A 19,572-nucleotide genomic window follows, 5' to 3' on the forward strand; every position below is an offset into this window, starting at 1 on the left:
CTGGTGGACAGCCGCGGTGGGGACGGGGTTGTCTCCGCTCGTGTTCCGCGGCAGAGGAGCGGGGTAGCTGGGTCTGCGAGAGGCGGAGGAGCCCCGCGGGGAGAGGTCTCCTGGCGGGGCGCGGACCGTGACACCTGCCCCGCTGTGAGGGAGGGGAAAGAAGCCGCAGTTTGCTGGGGAGAGCGGTGCGAGGGGCGGCGGTTTGACTGAAAACCGGAGGTGTCTAATGGGATCAGTATAGTTACAGAATTTTTTAACTCCTGCGGTCCGTTGCTCCCACGGAGTGCACGTTACGGGCATGTTCAGAGAACCGTAATCCTTTCGTTACTGTGATTTGTCAAAATCATGTAGCCTCGTGTGATTTCGTTAAGTTTTGCCAGATAGCTGTCATTTAAAATAGAGTGTAAGAACGTATTCAATAAAAACTAAATGAAACATGAATTATAAAGGTTTTGGGAAGCATAGTTTTCAACACCCAGGTCAATTGACATTCGATGTTGACAGTGTCCCTCTGGTTATGTGTTGTCAGCATGACTTCCATAATTGCCACTTCTTAATGCTTCTGAGGAGACGCTATCCCACAGAGGGGGAAAATGGGTATTAAGTAATGCAAGATGAGTCCTAAAATCTCGGGTGATTTACCAGAAGGTGTGTACTTTCTTTTGTACAAATTGTATTTTATTGCTTAACTGGTTAATTACAGTTGTTAACCTCTCATAGTTTTTGCTGTTTTGTCTATGAAGGATTTAGCAGCCACTTGCCAGCTACCTGAATATAAGAAAGGAATAATAGTAAGGAAACTGGCAACAGTCAGTGTTTGATTATTTATAAACTCAGTTAAGAACAACCAGAGTTGTCAGAATTCACTGCTGTATTGCTATTCCTAAGTGTCTTTGTTGAGTACTAATGCAGTACGCTCATATAGCTACAAGAGCATTATTGCACATTGGACTTAAACCCCATCTCAAAATATAGGAGTGCATCTGTCTAATGAATGCTTTCTGAAGAAAAAACCTCATGATGGTTAGTTCAGAGATTGGCTCTGACTAGTGAACTTCAGCATTGAAGTAATGTGGCAATTGTGAAGCTCCTTTACTGTCTATTCATTCAGAACTGTTGTGTGCTGATATTTTCACTTCAGCAGCATAAGCCTATGCTAGTGGCTCTTGGTCCAGCACACAAGTTTGGAGATCGCCTCTCGTCGTCTCACAGTGGCAATAAGGAAAGAGTACAGCCTAGTCAAATTGCTTTGTAGAACTAGGGTAGCACTAAATGCGGGAATTTATCTCAAATTATGTCATGTCAAGGCCTTAGGTGACCGATTCTGTGGTACAGGTAGACATGGGATTTTGGAGTCCCTCCCTGATGGAGGAGGCTTTGAGGGAATAGACAGAAGCTACCTGATACACGTTGTGGGTATAAATTTGAGGAATGTGCACCTTCTCAAATTTATATAATTGCTACTAAAAATCAGTGCTTTAGTGGGCAGTGCTTATTTTTCAGATGCACGTTAGGCATGGGGAAACTGACATTTGGGACTTCTCTGGATGTGGAAAGGAGCCACTTCACAGGCACCCGTAGGCAATGCCTATGTGCAACCGCTGCAAGGACTTCCTTGGGTGGCAGGAATGAATGCAGTGAGTATAGGCTCCTCCAAGGCATGGTGGTTAATAAGCATAGGTCGTGAATTTTCCTGCCTAATTTCCACCTACATCATGTTTTAGGTACATTTTGCAGATCTCTTTTCAGCCGGAAGTCATTAGTTTTATTAGTGGCCTTCATATGGCCAAGAACATAAGCAGATGACTCATGTTTCGGATGTACTGTTTCTAATCTTTGTCATCTACATGCAGTAAGAGTACTTTCTTCTCTTTTATTTAAAAAAATCCTCAAATAACCAATATTTCTTTATGTTGATGTGGTAGAGAGTATTATGTGAATCTTACCTTTTATGTGTAGACTCATAAGGTCTCTGGAGATCCTGAGGATACTGCTGATGAAGGGTATGTATTACCCTGACAGATAAATTATGTAAAATCAGTATGTCATGTGCTGTGAATCTGCTTGGCCTCAGTGTGTGTGCAAGTCTGTCCATATGTGGTTTGCCAGTGTTTATTCTTTAGCTACGTCTCGAGAAATGGGGCCTCTCAGGGAGCTAGTCGTGCTGTCAGGTGCCATGTGTTTTCTTCGTTATGAGTCTTTGGTGACCATTTGATTATGAGTCTGAACCATGGGGTCTGTGAGCCTGTCCCTTGAGATTGAGCTATGTGTCCCTTGAGATCGAATAGTATGTCTGTGCTTAAATGTGAACGCAAGGAAGTAACCCTCTAGATTACATCTGCTGATGTGTTAAAATGTTTTAACTTAAAGCTACTTACATTTCACTTAGAGTACAAGAAAGTAACCCTCTAGATTACATCAGTTGATGTGTTAAAATGTTTTGACTTAAAGCTACTTACATTTCACTTAGAGTATTTCTTGGTATATCCTATTGCTAAGGGTTTGGGTTTTTTTTTCCAAACTAACTGGAAAATCATAGGCATCATTTGCACGTGCAAAAACATCCCAGGAACATCTTGTGTGATGATGATTGATGCAGAACAGTAACGTGGAGTACAGCTGATGTCCAAAAAAAGCTGAAGTGTACCTCCTTTTAAACATTACTGAGAGGGTAACGCACTTACTGGTGTAATATGGCATGTGACTGTTGCTTAAAAAGTAGGAATAGTTTTCCTCAAATGGTGACCTAGTGCTAATGCTGACATTATTGTGTGTGTTGTTTCTTGACTGCCTTTAAGTGATGTAGTGGCTGGATAATAAAAAAAAATAAATAAGAGAACGATTTTTTGCGTTTATAGCTAAAGATCTAATCCATCAAACTACTACTTTAGTTCAGTGGTGTTACTCCTGAGCCTTGACATACAGCCCCTTTATAACACCAAATAATTATCTGTTTAATAAAAGACATGGAGTTTGCCCTTTTTTTTTTTTTTTCCTCAGATGATTTTTCAGATGATTCATTAATTGTAAAATAACGTGGTCATATTAAAAATCAGAATAATTGTCAGTGATCAACACAGATGGCTTGATATTGTGTCAATTTGTTCAGCAGCGCTGATTGGGTTATTCTGTTATGTTTAGGCTGACACAGTATAGTATGCTTAAATGTGAAATTAGCTGTAAACTGGAAAAATATTTGAAATATTGAACCTGTCAATGTTAACTGACTCTGTGAGTAGCAAGAGACCCGACAGACTTACTCATCTATTTGAGGCTTTGAGTTTCAATACTTGTGCTGAACAATGTACATCCTATTGAATGACTATGAATTCAGCACCACTCTCTCTGAAGAACAGCTTTACTGTGTCTGAGGTAGCTGATACCTTTGTTGCAAACTCCAGCAAGGTACTTTGGGCTCAGCAGCTGTGCCAAGTAGGGTCACACAGTCTTCTGTCAGTAAGTGGATAGAAGACTCTGACCTTTAGTTGCAGTATGGTACAAAACGAAATTCTAATGGGATTTTGTGCTCAAAAATATTGCTTTTCTTTTGAATGCTGAACTATTGGTAGGAAAAACACACCTCACGCTATCTGCAGAATTTGTAATTAAATGGTTTACAAAAGATGAGGCTACTTTTTAAAGAATTTAATAATTGTATATTAGAAATTTCATGTAAGTAAACTCTTTCTGGTAGTCTTCTTCCCATCTAGCTATCAAGTCTCACCCCTAATGTATCAAAAAATACATTGTGACATACATGTCAGAAGATTGCCTCCTGAAATACCAAAATGTGGGTACAATTTTTTTCCCTCCTGTGCAGTTATTTCATTGTCAAAGAACCAAGTTTTGTAGTTTAGAACAGGATGGAAAGTGCATTTTAAGGTCTAGCCCCAAATATGAGTGCTGATGTGCAGTGGGATTTGAAAGTAATAGTACTTGTATGTAAATCTCCCTGCTGAAAAAATGTTATTGAAGAGCAGATTGTTAGCGTACTGAGACAGTGAGCATACACTAATTCAGGCAGACATCTGGTTATATTGCTTATTTATACCTTGAAATATCTTGCATCGTGAAAAATAAATATGTTTTCTAATACACGTGAGGAAGGATAATTATGCATGAAAATGTCAATTGAAAAGTAAATGAGGCACACAGATTACCAGATGAAAACAGGGGAAAAAGGGTTCTGATGTGCATAACTGCCTTGAGGCATAGATTATTCTTCAGCTTTTGTGGTTTTCAGATCAAGTGTTTCTTGGCACTATCAAACCCAATACATACTTTAAAAACCTTTCTTTGTTAAATACTACATTTAATAATTTCTTTCCTGCCTGCTATTGACATAACATCATTTTTATCTCCAGCCTCAACTATCTTGCTTGAAATGACCTGTAAAATTATCTTCCAGACTCTTCATTAGACATAATCTCTTCAGGGAGTACTGTGCAACGTGGCATCTGTGTCTCAGATTGCTAGCCTCTTTGCTGAGATGTTATGTCCTCTGAAAATATTTTGCAATAGTTTTGTTGATAGCAAAAAGGTAGAAGAGTTGGTATGGAGGGGGGTAATTTCTTTTTACAGCCTAGTGGATGGAACACTTTCCAATGTATTGGAATTAATGGATCTACTTCTTACTGGACACAGGAAAAAAAATCTTGTCTGAATCTCTCATATTCTGGGTGACTGAAATTAATCCCCAAAGTCTTGGGTAAAAGAACATCGCCATTATTACCAGCCCCAGCTTTTAGTTCCCTCTGCATTTCCTGCTAGTATGTAGAAGAGAATGCTTCACTTTGAACTAAAGATACACTTAATGCGGAGTCCTGCTTATTTTTTCACCTAAATACATTGTTTTTATCTGAATAAAGAATAACAAATAAATAATTTGTTTTAAATCAAAATGAAATGTATTTATTTCAATATTTCAGCCTGACAGATTACTTAGTAAAAAAAACAAAAACAAAAAGTCATGTGATCTGATCTTTTTCCATGTTTTTTTTTTTGGGTAAGACATTCAATAAAGGTTTCTTCTAAGAGACCGGTAGAGCATACTGACAATATTTATTTCAGCTTGGAGAGCTGAGGTCTGTTGACAGTGAGTACCGCTGTAGCTTACCTCTGCAGCTCAGTCCATGAAGTGCACGGTACTGGCCAGGAATAGGTGCTGGTTGAGTGGTCTTCAACATGCTCTGTTCCAGAACATCCCTGGAGCAGACTCAGTATTATGTAGACGGAATTTTCTACCAGATCATTTTATGCTTTGAAGCCATGTAAAAAACAGAGAGTTTATACAGAAACTGGTACACAGCCTGAAAATTACCTCTCGAAGGTGTGCTGAACCACATACGTTTGTTTTTGGTGAAGACTCACAGGATTTGTTGGGTTTAGTTGTTAGGCACTCTTGTAGTCACTACGTATGTTCACTAATTTAATAGTGAACTTCCTTTGGTCAGCTACATTACCTGAGCAGTTTCCTGTGGTAATGCTTCATAGTCTATTTTGCTGGACCCATAGCAGTATTTCTGTAGGTTTATTTATACCCATTCTTAAGAAAAGGGTATATTTGCGGATCACTCTTACGTAGTTATTGAACAAAGGAAAGTCACCTCCCTGTGGGACCTAATTTTATAAAACTGGAACCTTTCCATGTAAATGTAAGTCAGTTGTTCAGGATGGATGAGGAAGGTGGAGTAGTGATTAAGAAATGTGTAGGATACGTATGGCATACTTTTCACTGTAAATGTTAATAACAAGTGTGTTCTTTGTCAAACACCCTTCCAGCAGCATTTGCCACCATGAAAGCTGAAAGTTATAATAACTGGCTACTTAAAGAATCCCTGCCAACTATTAATATCCCCAAATAAAGGTGACTTGGCATGGCGGGTCTACCTCATCAAGCTGCGTTTAGACTTTCCAGCTCTCCAAACCTGAGCAAAATAAAATTTTGGCAGTTAAACTATATTCATAAAATTCTTTATAACTTGGTTTCATACCTCAAACTGTGATGCAGTGCAAAACAATGACTTAGCAAAGGGCTTCAGTCTTAAAATGCATTAAATGAGTCCTACATATGTGTTTGCGCACATAGTCGTGAGTGTAGACACTTACGCACAAGAGTCTAGTCAACAGGAGGCTTAAAGGATTTTGGTTGATAAGCAGTATTTCAGCGCAAGTTTTGGTAATTAGATGTGAACAAAAAGCTTAGTGATAATTAAATTACATGAGTTTTCTCTGGAATGGATTAACATTTTTATCTTGCAGTAGAATGATTGTTATTTTTTTAGTAGTGACAACTTAAATACATAATCAAGTACACTATTTTTAGTGAAATAGAGGTTATGGAATATAATGCAAAGATGACTAATTAAAGTCTGGGTTTATTTTCTATATCCATTTTTATACAACTACACTTTTCCCTACCGTTAGTAGAATTGGCAGCACAGCTTTATTGTTGTCCCCCCAACCTAGTATATCTAAGTAGATGTTTGGTCAATATTAAAAAAAACCACTTTGTCACTAGGAATGAGATGTGAGATTGGGTACAAGAACCCCAAGTAGGTGGAGAAGCAGAGGAACTGCATATCAAGAATTGCCATTCTCAGAGCTATGTGGGAAGTGTGGATAGCTTGCTTTCTGCAAGAGCTGAATGTAATTTCCTTTTGTTTAAAAAAGTTACTAATTTGAACAAAATGCCAGTGTTGTGGCTGTGGATTTGCTGGGTGAAACCTTTGTTGTGAATGGGCCACTTTCTTTTATGTGGAATCGTAGTGATGAAATAAAGGTGACAAATAGTAATAATAATAGTGATAGTGAATCACTGAGAAGTAGATGCGATACCCGCCTCTTCGCTCAAACATTCCTTCGGCAGTGCCCTTAGTCATACTGCTGTTAATGTTCTCCCTTTTGCAGCATTAATTAAAACCAAAACCAGCCTTGTCCACTGCCAGCTCAGAAGAAGGTGACTGGAGTTCCTTTTTGCCCTTGGGAATTGATTAAATACTGGTTTTGATGGCAGTGTTTGCCTCAGTGAAGAGATTAAAGAACTGAGGGTTTTTAAAAATTAGTTAGTATCTGTGAGGCCTTCCCATGCTGGTAGAAAGACCACGAACCAAAAGATCATGGCTGATGCAAATGGGATTTACAAATACCCAAGAAAACAGAGTACAGATCACAAGGTCTGTATGATGCAGCGCTCGCAATGTTACAGAATATTCAGGCTGCTAAACTTTGTTAGTCCTACACTGTGTACATCTTAGGCCTGCCAAGTGGTAATAATCCAATGCTTGGTGCTTTCTGTAAGGCTCTTGAGGTGCACTGCAAACAGACGCGTTGCCCACAGTCCAGCTGTCAGCCTTCCAGCTGATGGGTGCCTGGCAGCGTAGAGAGCAAAAAAAGCAGTGTTTTAAATCGCGGATTGCATCCATTAAACACCTCTGCAGCACCTGGCACATCACAGGAGAATGTAGCAGTGATAGCACCAGCGTGAATCCAGGACATGCTTCTGAGGAGCAGCTTGTGGGAAGGTGCTTTGGAAACTCACATGGTGAAGCTCAGAAGGTCAGTGCCATCGAGACTTGTGCCGCAAATGTCACGATTACTGTTTCTCTGCTAATCATGGTGTGGGAGAGTGACCTTCCTTCCCCATGTGCCCACACACGTGCCAAATCGTGTAGCAGAAGCACACTTATGAGTGTGTGCACGTGCCAAGTCGTGTAGCAGAAGCACACTTATGAGTGTGGCTTGTGATGGGAACGGTGTTGGATCCATCTGATCACTTAGCAGTGGGCTCTCACATCCGTCCCGGGTGAAAGAGCTGAGCTTGAGGGAAATGTGTGTTGACTTGCAAGCCCCACGAGACAGGGAGCTCGGTGCTGTGAAAGACCTAAATATTAGCTAAAAGACTATTGTAGGGTTTGTTTTTTTGCAGTATATGACAATGTTTATGGTCACATTCTCTGAGTTTCTCACCATGTATAGTGATTTCTGTGGGATCAGAACCATTGTATTGATATTTTTTTTTTTAAATCCTTTCAGAAAACAACAATGAGCCTTTTTGAGAATTGTTCCTAACCAACTGTTTTTCATGATCGAAGACTATAAACCAATTTTCCCTTCTGTTTTGCAATGAAATAATTGATTTTCTATATTAGTTTAGTTCCGCTCTGCTAATCTTTGTTTTTATGCAGTATTTCCTTAAGCTACTTTATAATTACTTTCAATTTTCATATTTTTAAAAATTTATTAAGGGAATATTGCTTGCACTAGAAATTTCTGGTCTATTATCTGCAATTGCTAAGTTTGTTGGATTACATGGAGTTTGGAGGAGAGTCATGAAGATGGTCAGAGGGCTAGAGCACTTCCCGTACAAGGACAGGCTGAGAGAGTTGGGGTTGTTCAGCCTGGAGAAGAGAAGGCTTTGGGGAGACCTTATGGCAGCCTTCCAGAACCTAAAGGAGGCAACAGGAGAGATGGGGAGGCAGTCTTCATCAGGGAGTACAGCAGTAGGACAAGGGGTAACAGTTTTTAAGCTGAAAGAGGGTAGATTTAGATTAGATATTAGGAAGACATTTTTTTACTGTGAGGGTGGTGAGGCACTGGAACAGGTTGCCCAGAGAAGCTGTGGATGCCCCATCCCTGGAGGTGTTCAAGGCCAGGCTGGATGAGGCTTTGAGCAACCTGGGCTAGTGGAGGGTGTCCTTGCCCATGGCACGGGGGTTGGAACTCGGTGATCTTTAAGGTCCCTTCCAATCCAAACCATTCTATGATACGTGAGTTGAAGATATATTTCTTTTTTTGTCTTGCTGAATTTATTAATTTATAGTTAACTCTAGTAAACCTACTATGACCCAACTATATTAAGTAGAGAAAGGTTTTGAAATGGTAATTTAAAATTTATGAAAGTTTTATTTTGGGCACATGTGGGAGAGGAGGTTTTTAAAAGTTAATGTAAATGTAAATACAGTACTAGTGGTGATTACTCAAAGGGAGATCCTGTGCTCTGTGAACTCTCAAGCTTCTCTTAGTTCTGAAGCAAAGCATGAATATGTACGCTTATGGATCTGCCTGTACCACATCCACTCACGGGCTTTTGCTTTCCTCTGTCCTGGTAGGAGCACATGGACTAGGATGGTTGCTCAGAAGATCCAGGCTCTGCATGGGATCAACACATTCCACTGTACCAGGGAGGTGAAATTAAATTAACTCTGGTGCAGTGGGATATTTGAGGATATTTGCAGTAGAAATTCTAAAATTTCCATTGAGACATTCGAGTTCTGCTCTGACTAAATTATCTGAAAATACAGATGCAAAGAGCAGGCTGCTGGATGGCAGCAATGAGTCTTCCTCTCTTCTAGCTCATCTTTTCCTCTCCCTTTAAGAACAAGTTTCCTATTAATTTCTCAAGACAGTTTTTGAAGACTGCTGCTTTCATAGCTTTCTCTAGTGAGTCTTAGAATCTTACTTCTCCCTTTACAATGTACTATTTCATTTTCTTCTCTCTCTGTAAGTGTAGAAATCTGAATTAAAAAATGCAATGACCTTTAACAAAAAATGGATCGAAGCGCAGTAATGCTAAAAAAAAGGTTAATTAGAACAACTTCATGGGCAGGTAGTGGGGATGTGATTAAATTTTCCAAGGATACTCATTATTTTGTATGGCCTCATCTTAGTATTCTTACTTCAGGATCTTAAAACCACACAACATCAAAATCACTGTAAAGTCTGGGCTGCAGTCTGTGTTACTTTATGATTCCCCCCGGAAGGTTGGTGAGGCCAAGAGTCTGTAACAGCCTCTTGCTGGCCAGGAAAGGCAAAGGTGTTACGGCAACACGGCAGATACTGTGGAGGAAGAATAGCAGTATCTTGAACTGACATCTAAGCAACAAAGAAACAAAAATTAGAGTAGGAGAGAAACATGTTTCTGAAGATATGGTCTATATTATTTAAAACATTTTGTAGCTTACTGTTAACAAAAAAGTTAGCAATAGCAGTGTCTATAAGGTCTGCAGAATGAACGCTTTCTACAGTATGAAGTAGTAGCAGTTAATGTTCACCACTTTTCTTTGGAGAAGAATTTTAGAGGATTGAGTCCAAAAGCTGTTTAATCATTTAGCAACATCTGATGTGAGCACGTTGGTAGGTAAACAGCAACTGATGTGATAGTGAAATTTCAGCACTGCTTTGTATGATAAAATAATAATGATCTTACCTAACAAGTTGATATATAAAATATACACTGGGATTTCTTACCCCACAGCCACTTCCAGCCTAAAATCAGCAACAGCGTTTAATACATAACAAGAAGGGAAACTTAAAAAAGAATCTAGTTGAGGATTCACAGAGACAGCAAGGCTAATGCTTCTAGTCCTACAAAGCTGTCTGAGGATCTTTAATGACCTGAGGTTTCTGTGTTATTGATTTTTACATTAAATCCAAAAACCAGCAGAAATTTCCCTAGTTATCAGTGAGAACATTGAGAATGCTTTAAAGGGAAAGAATATCCTTTGTGGGTTACCCAGCTTCGGTTCGTGCAGGATTTGTGGCATGTCTCTGTGAATCCGTGGGGAAGGTGCTGGTACAGGGGTGGCAGCACTGCTGGGTATCTCTGTGCCTTTTCTGACCTCTGGCTGTTACAAGACTTCTTACTCCCAGCATGCTAATCTTGATATCTCCAGAGGGTCAGAAAAGGTGTGGAAGTACACAGCGAGGAGGAGGGGAGATAGGGGGACTCACTGGGGGGGCATATGGTGCAGGATTTCCTTTTCATTGAAACTCGAGTAGGAAGCGGGAGGCATGGTGCGTGCCCAGGTATCACCCCAAAGACAACGTGCCTGCAGACAGGAAGGTCCAGAAACTTGGGAGCACTCCTAGTGTTAGTAATGTATGAGCAACTTCCAATTGCTTCGTGTTCCTGTGTTTTACCTCTCTTGGAAGCAGATTTAATGAGTCTTGAACTTCTAGATCAGGTCCTTGGCATTGCGTTGTGGGTCAAGCATAGTAGGATTGAAAGAAACTCCACATCCATCCATGGTTTGTTTTCAAATCCTATATCCTTTAGTAAAAAATGTCAGGAACTTTACCATCTTCTTTTACTTTTGAATTAGGTGTGGGATTTGAGGTTGGAAGGTGGAAATCCTGCTGGTACCTGCTTTCATTTCTGTGATGGTCTTCAGCCTTTTCCCTTGGTTGAAGACTGCTGTTTGGGTGGCAAGAATGGAACAAATGTAGGAGATGCTGAGGGGTTTGTCTGAAACGAAGCATCCAGCCTGACCTCGTGGTCTGGGCTCCTTCTGTAGTGTGTGAAAGAGACAGGCTCCTTCAGGGGCTAATCAGATCTGCTTCAGAACGGGGTGAGTCACACTGGTGACTAAAATATTGTGGAAGGAATGTTGATGAACAGCAAATCTATATTCCACAACACGCGCTGACTTCAGTGGGATTTGTGTTCAGATGCTTATGGAGAATATTATCCTCAGTCTTCAGCATCCCTGGATGTATATTTTGTCCTGTGTTTTACTGTTTGTGTTGTTGTGTATATCAATGATTGATAATTTAAATATGGAAGAAAATATGATATATTTCAGGAACAGACTACAGAAATGAGAAATATGTGCTACACAGTGGAAACCAGCGTGTAATTCTTTGGCTAAGGCTGAATTCTAGCATGTGTATATATGGATGGATTTTCTGACCTTTGGCTACTGAACTATACAAAATTTAGATCAACTTATTTTCTTGAGAGAAAATTTCAAGACAATTAAGAGGGATGTTTTGCATGTTAATCATCTGCACTGCGTTAGTGAACAGAGGCAGGAGCAGGAACATGATATATAGACCCTAACAGCTTTATCTTTTAACAAAAGGAGTTTTATTTCAAATCTTAAATTAAAATTTGAGCCAAGCAATTAGAGAGTAATCCTTCATTTTCATTAAAAGCTTCACTTACAGTTTGCAAAAGTATTAAATCTGATTATTTTTGAAATAAATTTTAATGATTGATTCCATAAGCATCACAAAAGGTTTTGCAGAATTTCAGTTCCTATTTTCTGATTCTTCAGTTGATCGGTATGGATAAAGTAATCTTGTTAGTGGTGTCTTTGTCTCAAAGTAGCATGCAGGCTAGTACAGACTGAAGTTGACAATGTACCGCAGTTGTAAACAAGATTTTGCTGTGTAATAATTTAAAATTGTAAAACGTTAATTGCATAAAATTTGCATAAAATGTACATAGAAAACAGGAACATTTTCTCTTCAAAAATGAATTAAATTCTTCATTTTCCATATCTTGGTGATCTGAATGTTCATTCAAAATTATCTTCCTCCATTCACAAAATTATTTACATGTATACAGGTTTTTGTTTCAAGTGGCTAGCAACTGTCCCCGGAGTTTAAGGAAGGATCCTGCCCACTGCTAATCACAGGGTAGCATGCCATTTTATCCTCAAGGCTGAAAGACACCAAAGATAAACATCTCATTTAGAGGCATGAGGACAGTTTTGGAGAATCAGAATTGCATGAGAGATGCAGCGGCAAAACGTCTCTTCCGAGTGAGAGGTAATTTCTGAATATCTATTACTTTATCTGGAATAGTTTTTTAAAATATATCAATATTGTATTGGGAGATGGGTAAATATATGAACATTATATTGGGAGAGGAGAAATGTTGTCCCATATATAAATTACCAGCCAGACAGCCCCTGGACAATGGCACAGTATGGATGGCTGCTTTTTATTTTAAGAAATAAGGAACAAGATTTGGATAGCTGACTGGTGCCTGAAAATTCAAGTGCATCCTTCTTTGCAAGCTCAGAGCTGGACTTAGCAGCAGGCTGCTGCCTCTTCTTGGCTCGTAAGGGGCCTGGGAATGGCTGAGTTGGGATCCTGCCTCTGTATGTGCTGGGTTGTACTGCCCTACTATGTGATGGCAGGAAACAGTCAAGATTGTTGCAGCTTTGTCAGCATAATATCCCACCTGTTTGTACTAGGCAAGCATATTTTTCTGTGATGTTTCTTGGGCATATTCACACTTTGCTATACTTGCAGTGTTTGTCCTGAACATATGCAGCGCATTATTAGTAGTAGAATGTGTTCAGTGACACCCACTGCAGTATTTGGAGTAATGGGATGATACAGTTTGGCAGTATAACTGAGCAGACTTTGACCTTAAGAATGATTTGAGACCTTCAGTAGTGAGGCGTGGAGTTTTAAACTTCTGAACTGTTATGACCCTGCTTGTGCAGGGGGGTTGGACTGGATGACCTTCAGAGGTCCTCTCCAACCTCAACTTTTCTGTGATTTTGTGGTTATGTCATCACTTACCGTACTATGGGAAACTGAAAATTAGGGACCCCATTGAAGTTCTGAATAACTTAGTATGTTTCCATTTGGCACAACCTGGAATCTCTTTATACTCTTGCCTGAAGAATAGGCTTGTGTTACGTCTTTCTCTGCTTAGTAAACCCTGAGCTCAAGGCTGAGACACAAGGTGGAAGAGACCAAGAAAGCATCTGTTGCTGATATGTATACGTTAAAGTGTCAGTTCTGAGAATGTAAGAGGCAATAAATACCAAATTATGACTGCTAAATACCTTACAAAAAAAAAAAAAAAAAACAAGGGGCTAAAAATGATGTATCTGGACTGGATGTTTCAAAGGGGTGTAGACAGTTAGGGATGTACAAAACAACAATGACTTTTTTGCTACCTGTCTCCAGTCATCAGTCAACATTGTCCTAAAAATTCAAGGTCAATTCCAAAAAACAGCAAAGCCAGCTGAAGCTGCTGTACATTCTTATGCCCTGGAAGTGGATGTTGCAGAGTGGGGGAGAGGGACCGTGAAAATATTTTCATGACACTTCTCATATGCAGCATCTAGAGAAACAGTGTGTTGACTAAACTAGCCCAGAGATTATTTCTGCATGAGAGCATGACTTTCCATTCCTCACTCTTCTACACTTACTGCTGCTCCAGAGAGTACATAGTATAACACTTGCAAGAGGATAATGGGGAAAAAAAAACCTTCTAAGTAAACAAAAATTGTAACTAAAACTCTGCAAGTGCGTGGTTGAGTCCTATGTTAAAGTTAAAACTGAGTAAGCTTGGAATTTCTGTTCATGTGAAAGGCTACTGTTTTCATATCTGTTTTCATGGTTTAAAAATTTACAATTTAGAGGTTTTTTTGCCAAATAAATCTTGACAACATTGTTCTCAGAAATACTTACCGTTTACTTTTTCATCCAAAGTGTTTCAGTATGACTGAAATAAGAATGTTTAACTTTGGCTTGTTGAATCCACCCTGAATCCTATGTGAGTAAATTCGATATTAACTGCTTTTGTTTCCCCCCTCTGGCTGACTGTATGGAGGACAGTTTCATCTCTCTGCTGAGCTTGCCTTCCTGTAGTCCATACAAGACATGACTCCCTTGGCAGGCAGCAGCATTCAGAGTGTAGCTGCATGGCTGTGTTCAGCCGATGGCATTCCCTCAGGAGATCAGCCCAGGTGAGGCAATTGTGACCAAAACTGCAATTCCGTCTTCCTTCATTAGGAAAATGTAGTTAATTGTTCTGTGGAGCTGATACAAAGTGGTATATTTCAGATCAGTTGCAAAGCAACCATATAAATCCTCTCTTCTCCTCCACAATATTAAGGTTTGGATCCAAGTAACACAACCTTCCCTTCTCTCATTCATTTTAATGTATTGGGTTAAAATCTGGTAAGTGAAGTTAGACAGTTAGACAAGCAAGAAAAATTCCTTTTGAAAGTTTTTGCTTTTCAGAACCTGTTTTTGCCACTGGATAAATGAAGAGGCCACTTTGTTTCTCATTTCTCCTGTTTTAGTGTATTTTTTCAGTATAAGAGTTTCCTGCCATCCCAAAGAACTGGTGCCATGTGGGTCTTAACTCTGCTAGTGTACATGCAATTTGACACTAAAAAAAGGCCTTATATTGTTATTCTGCTTTGGTTCACTGGATGTTAGTGTTAAGTGATAAAAAATGGTGTTTCTATGTAACTAAAAGTTTTAGTTAAATGATAATTCTTCTCTAGAGTATGTTGCAAAAACAATATAATTTGATAATAAGTAAGTTTTCAGTTATTTACCATTGCACCACAATATTAGTGCTCCAAAATCTGCATTTATGTGTCAGGTTGAATAAATATCCCTTAGGAAGATTTCTCATTTCTTTATTTCACTATAGCAAATTATTTAGCAGTGAGGTGGGATGTCAAAGACTGAGTTGCAAGACCTGCTTCAATTCAGGCAGAACAGACATCTTGATCCACAGTTGTTGCCTCCCAGAAAAATGTCAGCAAGTCAGAACCGTTCTTCTGTGTGTTCCTCGGGTTTCTTCTTGAAGACAAAGGTCTTGATGTTTTCTCAGTGTATTTTGAAACTTTATTTTTCAACTGTGAAAGTGGAAAAGTGGAAAGTAGAAAGTGATTTCCATTTAATAACAGTCTTTGTCAAGTGGTTGTAAAAGCCTCCCTGTGTTATTCTATTATTATCAGCTAACCGGACAGCTACAACAACTGATGATACTGTCAAATATACTATCTCAGGGATTTCTTCTATTCTGTGGGACCAAAAGCAACACGGTGCTCGGTGGCTGCCAGGGCTTTTGAATCTCTTTTGAGTGGTGGGGGAGAGTGAGGGGCAGAAGGTTCTTTAAATTTTACAAATGTCACAGGAAAATATTCTGCAATTATAAAGTAGCAGTAACTATTAAAGGTCCTGTTTTATGTCTTTGATCTAACAAATCAGGTCTCTCTCTTACATTGTGCTGTGTATTGGAATCGTTATTACATCTCAGGTCTGACAAAGGCAAATGATCTTTTCCTGATGGACTCGGGGGTGTAACTTGCCACCAAGTCTGTTTTCACTAAAAGTGCACCTGAAGTCAAGATAGCAAGTACTTTGTTTGTGCATAGGAGGGAGCAATAAACATTGTCATAGTTTCTTTATTCTTAGAAAGTAATTACTTTTTAATAACAGTAATTACAGTTATTGGAAGTAAACCAAATTAATTATTTTTTTATGTTGTTCTGCCTTTGATGTAAGCACACATTGAAATGCTATGCAATTCTGCAGTGACTCTTCTTTGTCCTGAAGCTATATTACTCTGATTTTTAGCAGAATTCTCTGGGGTTTTTTTGTGCAGCATGCATATTTCTTCAACCTACTTTGCAGCAGATAGTGGGTAACATCTACAGAAATAACTTCTTGTTTTCATGGAATTCAGCTTCATGCTTTTTATCTGTTTTTAGTTTTCTTCTGGGTAACACCACTCAGTTGTTTGGTTTTTGTTGTTGTTGTTGAATATTGCTTTGTTTTTTAAGGACTTTGAAGGTAAATTTTATCATATTGCCTTGCTTCTTCTATTTAATTAGAAATACACCACATTTACATAATGAAAATTACTTCTTTGTAACATAGATGCTGAAGAGTATAGGTAGATACATTTCAGTGTTTTCCCACAAGCAGAGGAGGAAAAAAAAAATGTCTCCTGTACTGGAACTAGAATTATTGTGGAAATCTTTATTTTATCCAAGAAGGAAAAATTGGGTTAGATTCATTTTTAGTCTGAACTTGCTAAAAAATAGAGCTGCTAGTTAGTATCAGCATTTCATCATTGGTTGAGTTACAAATGAAGCTTTTCTGGGAAATTTTCATTTTGTAGAAATACTTGGTTAGACCAACATTCGTATTAACTGATGGACACATTTCATTGTGTTACAGAGTATAATGAATGAACAAATGGATAAACATGTTAAGGTCCTTAATCAGTCACATGTGACTGCTAGAATAATCATACCTGCCATCTTTTTGGAATTCCAGTTGATATATTATTGCATATCTATTTTATGTGAAACACAATTGTCTCTAGGTCAATTGCTGTCTTTAGTATAGTTATATCCTCTTCTGCTTTTTTGCGAAGCATGGACAACTTTTTGTCCATTCCTCTCAGGTGCTGAGAAGACGTACATGCTACTTGTTCCAGAAGGGGGTTCTCTGCCAGCAAACCCTGTCATTCATCTAATTCAAACAGGTTCTCCTATTGCTATTTTCTTTTCGGGCATTTAAAGACCTTTAATGCTTTTTCCCTTACTCTAAGTAGCCCTGAGGCTGTCGGTTGTCATTTTCCTAATCAGATGTTTGTACATCTTTAATTTCATTTCAGTCCCTTTTATCCACAGTAGCATCCACTCATAACTTACCATACTAGTCTAGTTCTCCTTCAATCACCTGAGACATTTATGTTCAGCATGGAGGATCCATGATGGGAAAGTCCATATTTTTCTACCATCCCTATTTTGTTGGCAATTTTCTTCAGCTCAGGGCCCTCACCCATGACAGGTCAAGATCAGTGAGAGATACAAAGGACAATATCTGGAAAGATATTCTATTTTTTAAAAAGAATAGGATCTGAATAATACTTCATCCTGAAGAACTCTGAATTTAGGGACTATACTTAGAAATTTATGCTATTTGATAAGATCTTAGGATTGTTATATTTCGTGTCTACAGTTCTCTGACAAAATCAGACATGCTTATTGTCAACGGTAGTGATGAGTGGGTTAGACTGATTTCAGCTACGTTTGATGTTAATAGTCAGATTTTCAAGAAATAAATAGAGACTGAGTAGATCTCTTGAGGGTAAAAGAATTACTCAGTTTTTGGTTACAATCCAGAAGCTGACAAATGTCATTAAAGCACAGTTTTTTCCTACACTGGAGTGTTAGTTCAGTGCTGACAGGAGGGCATGCTGATATGCCGTATCGCTGTTACAGGCTCACTGGTTTGTGTTGTACACTATAGGTTTTACGAGTAAACCATGCAGGTGTATTTTCCCTCATTCAATTAACCATTTTTTAAATTTCTTCCACTCTTTTCTATTTTTACCTGCATTGCATGTGGAAATATTGGGGTGATTTTAGTCACCACATTGTTTTCCTGTCTAGAATTCATACTTCACAACTTGATGGGTTTTCATTGTCAACTCTGTTCTATAGAGGATAAGAATTATTCTACTGAGGATTTTATTTTTTTTGCGCATGTTTTTCTTAAAAGGTGCCCAGTAGTCTTGGTTTAGGACAAGCAATAAAAAAAGTGAATAGCTAAAATTAATAAAGGTTTACAAAAATAAAATGAAATTGTTGTATTTAGACTTCTTACCCTCAGCAGCATTTCTCTGACCAAGTAGCACAGGAAGCAGCTAGCTGAAATGCTGTCTTGTTAGACATTTGACATTGCTTTTATCATCCTTTTTCTTATTTTCTCCAGCTCTTCTGCTGGAGGTGATTTTTGTATGTCTCTGACCTTTTTGCTGATACCGTACCCTATTGCCTGGAACTACAACTCTGTATAATAAACTGTGCTAAAGGTAATGGTGAAAATTGTGTCTGACTCATGACAGAAGTAATTCGCACCAGGGAAAAAGAAGAAAAGGCAACCTTGTGAGTGTAGTCTGAATTCTGTGCCAGTGTTTCACCCTGTGCTTCAATCTCCCCATGCATTTCTTGGATTGCTGTATTGCAGTTGGATTTAGATACATTAAATGATTGGAGTGAGCTCATTAAACTGTACTGTGTGATATGTGTTCTGTTTTCCCTTCTTTTATAAATGTATATATAATATAGACATCCACTCATGTGTGTTCCCTTTTTTCCCCTTTTTGAAAATAATGGAAAATAATTAAATGGAATTAAAGGAAATTACCCCTTGTCATTAAATAATCATTCAGTGAGAGTTCAGCAGAGCTCTTGGTGACACTAACCCAGGCTTGCGTTATACTCTCAGCACAGCATCATGTTCCTCCTCATCTGCTGAAGAGTTCTCTGAGTAGATGGTGGCTGGACCTTACCAGGTGTGTGAAGGCAGTCAGGAGTTTCTTCTCCCTCCCCACCCCACGCTAAACCCAGGGGGAACTGCAACTTCTGAGCTAAGGAAGTGTAGGGCACTGCTGCCAGGATACCCTCTGGCAGGGTTGCTGAAAGATGCAGAGAGGGGCAGGGAGAAGACAGGCTCATGTCTCTGTCCCGTAGGTACATAAAAGGGTTGGCCAAGCTAGCCAGCCTTGTGGGATGCAGAGCAAGGGCTGTTTTGCACCTTGTGCATACAGAACTGTTCTATCTGTGTTAGTTTTTAAATGTGATGCACATGCCATTTGCCATTGTTTAAAGGCTTGGACAGTTTGAGCATGAGCTTTGGGGTAGTTGATGTGTCCTAGCATCACACCTTTTAAATACAAGCCTATAGAAGGTCTGAAGCAGAAGGTCTTCTCAGTCCCAGAGCACCCCCTTGTTGTTGCAATAGGATGGCTAAGTGCCGTGCTCCAGCATTTGGCAAGTGACTGCAAACATAAGCAAAGCAGTTGAGTCAGAGTAAGGCATTTTCAAACAGGGCCCTGCAGAGCTAGAGACACAAATATTTACTGCTTGAGCTTAAATCCATTGTCTGGAAAGAGGAGAAGGCTCTTGGGGTTTTAAGTTGGCCAGTAATAAACTTGGAAAGGGAGAAGCTAAGAGCAAGCGTTGTCACAGATGGGTCTTCCTTGCAAGCCTGAAATCAGTTTTACTT

Source organism: Pterocles gutturalis, unplaced genomic scaffold, assembly GCF_000699245.1.
Source record: "Pterocles gutturalis isolate BGI_N339 unplaced genomic scaffold, ASM69924v1 scaffold8085, whole genome shotgun sequence".
In the NCBI taxonomy this organism is placed as follows: Eukaryota; Metazoa; Chordata; class Aves; order Pterocliformes; family Pteroclidae; genus Pterocles; species Pterocles gutturalis.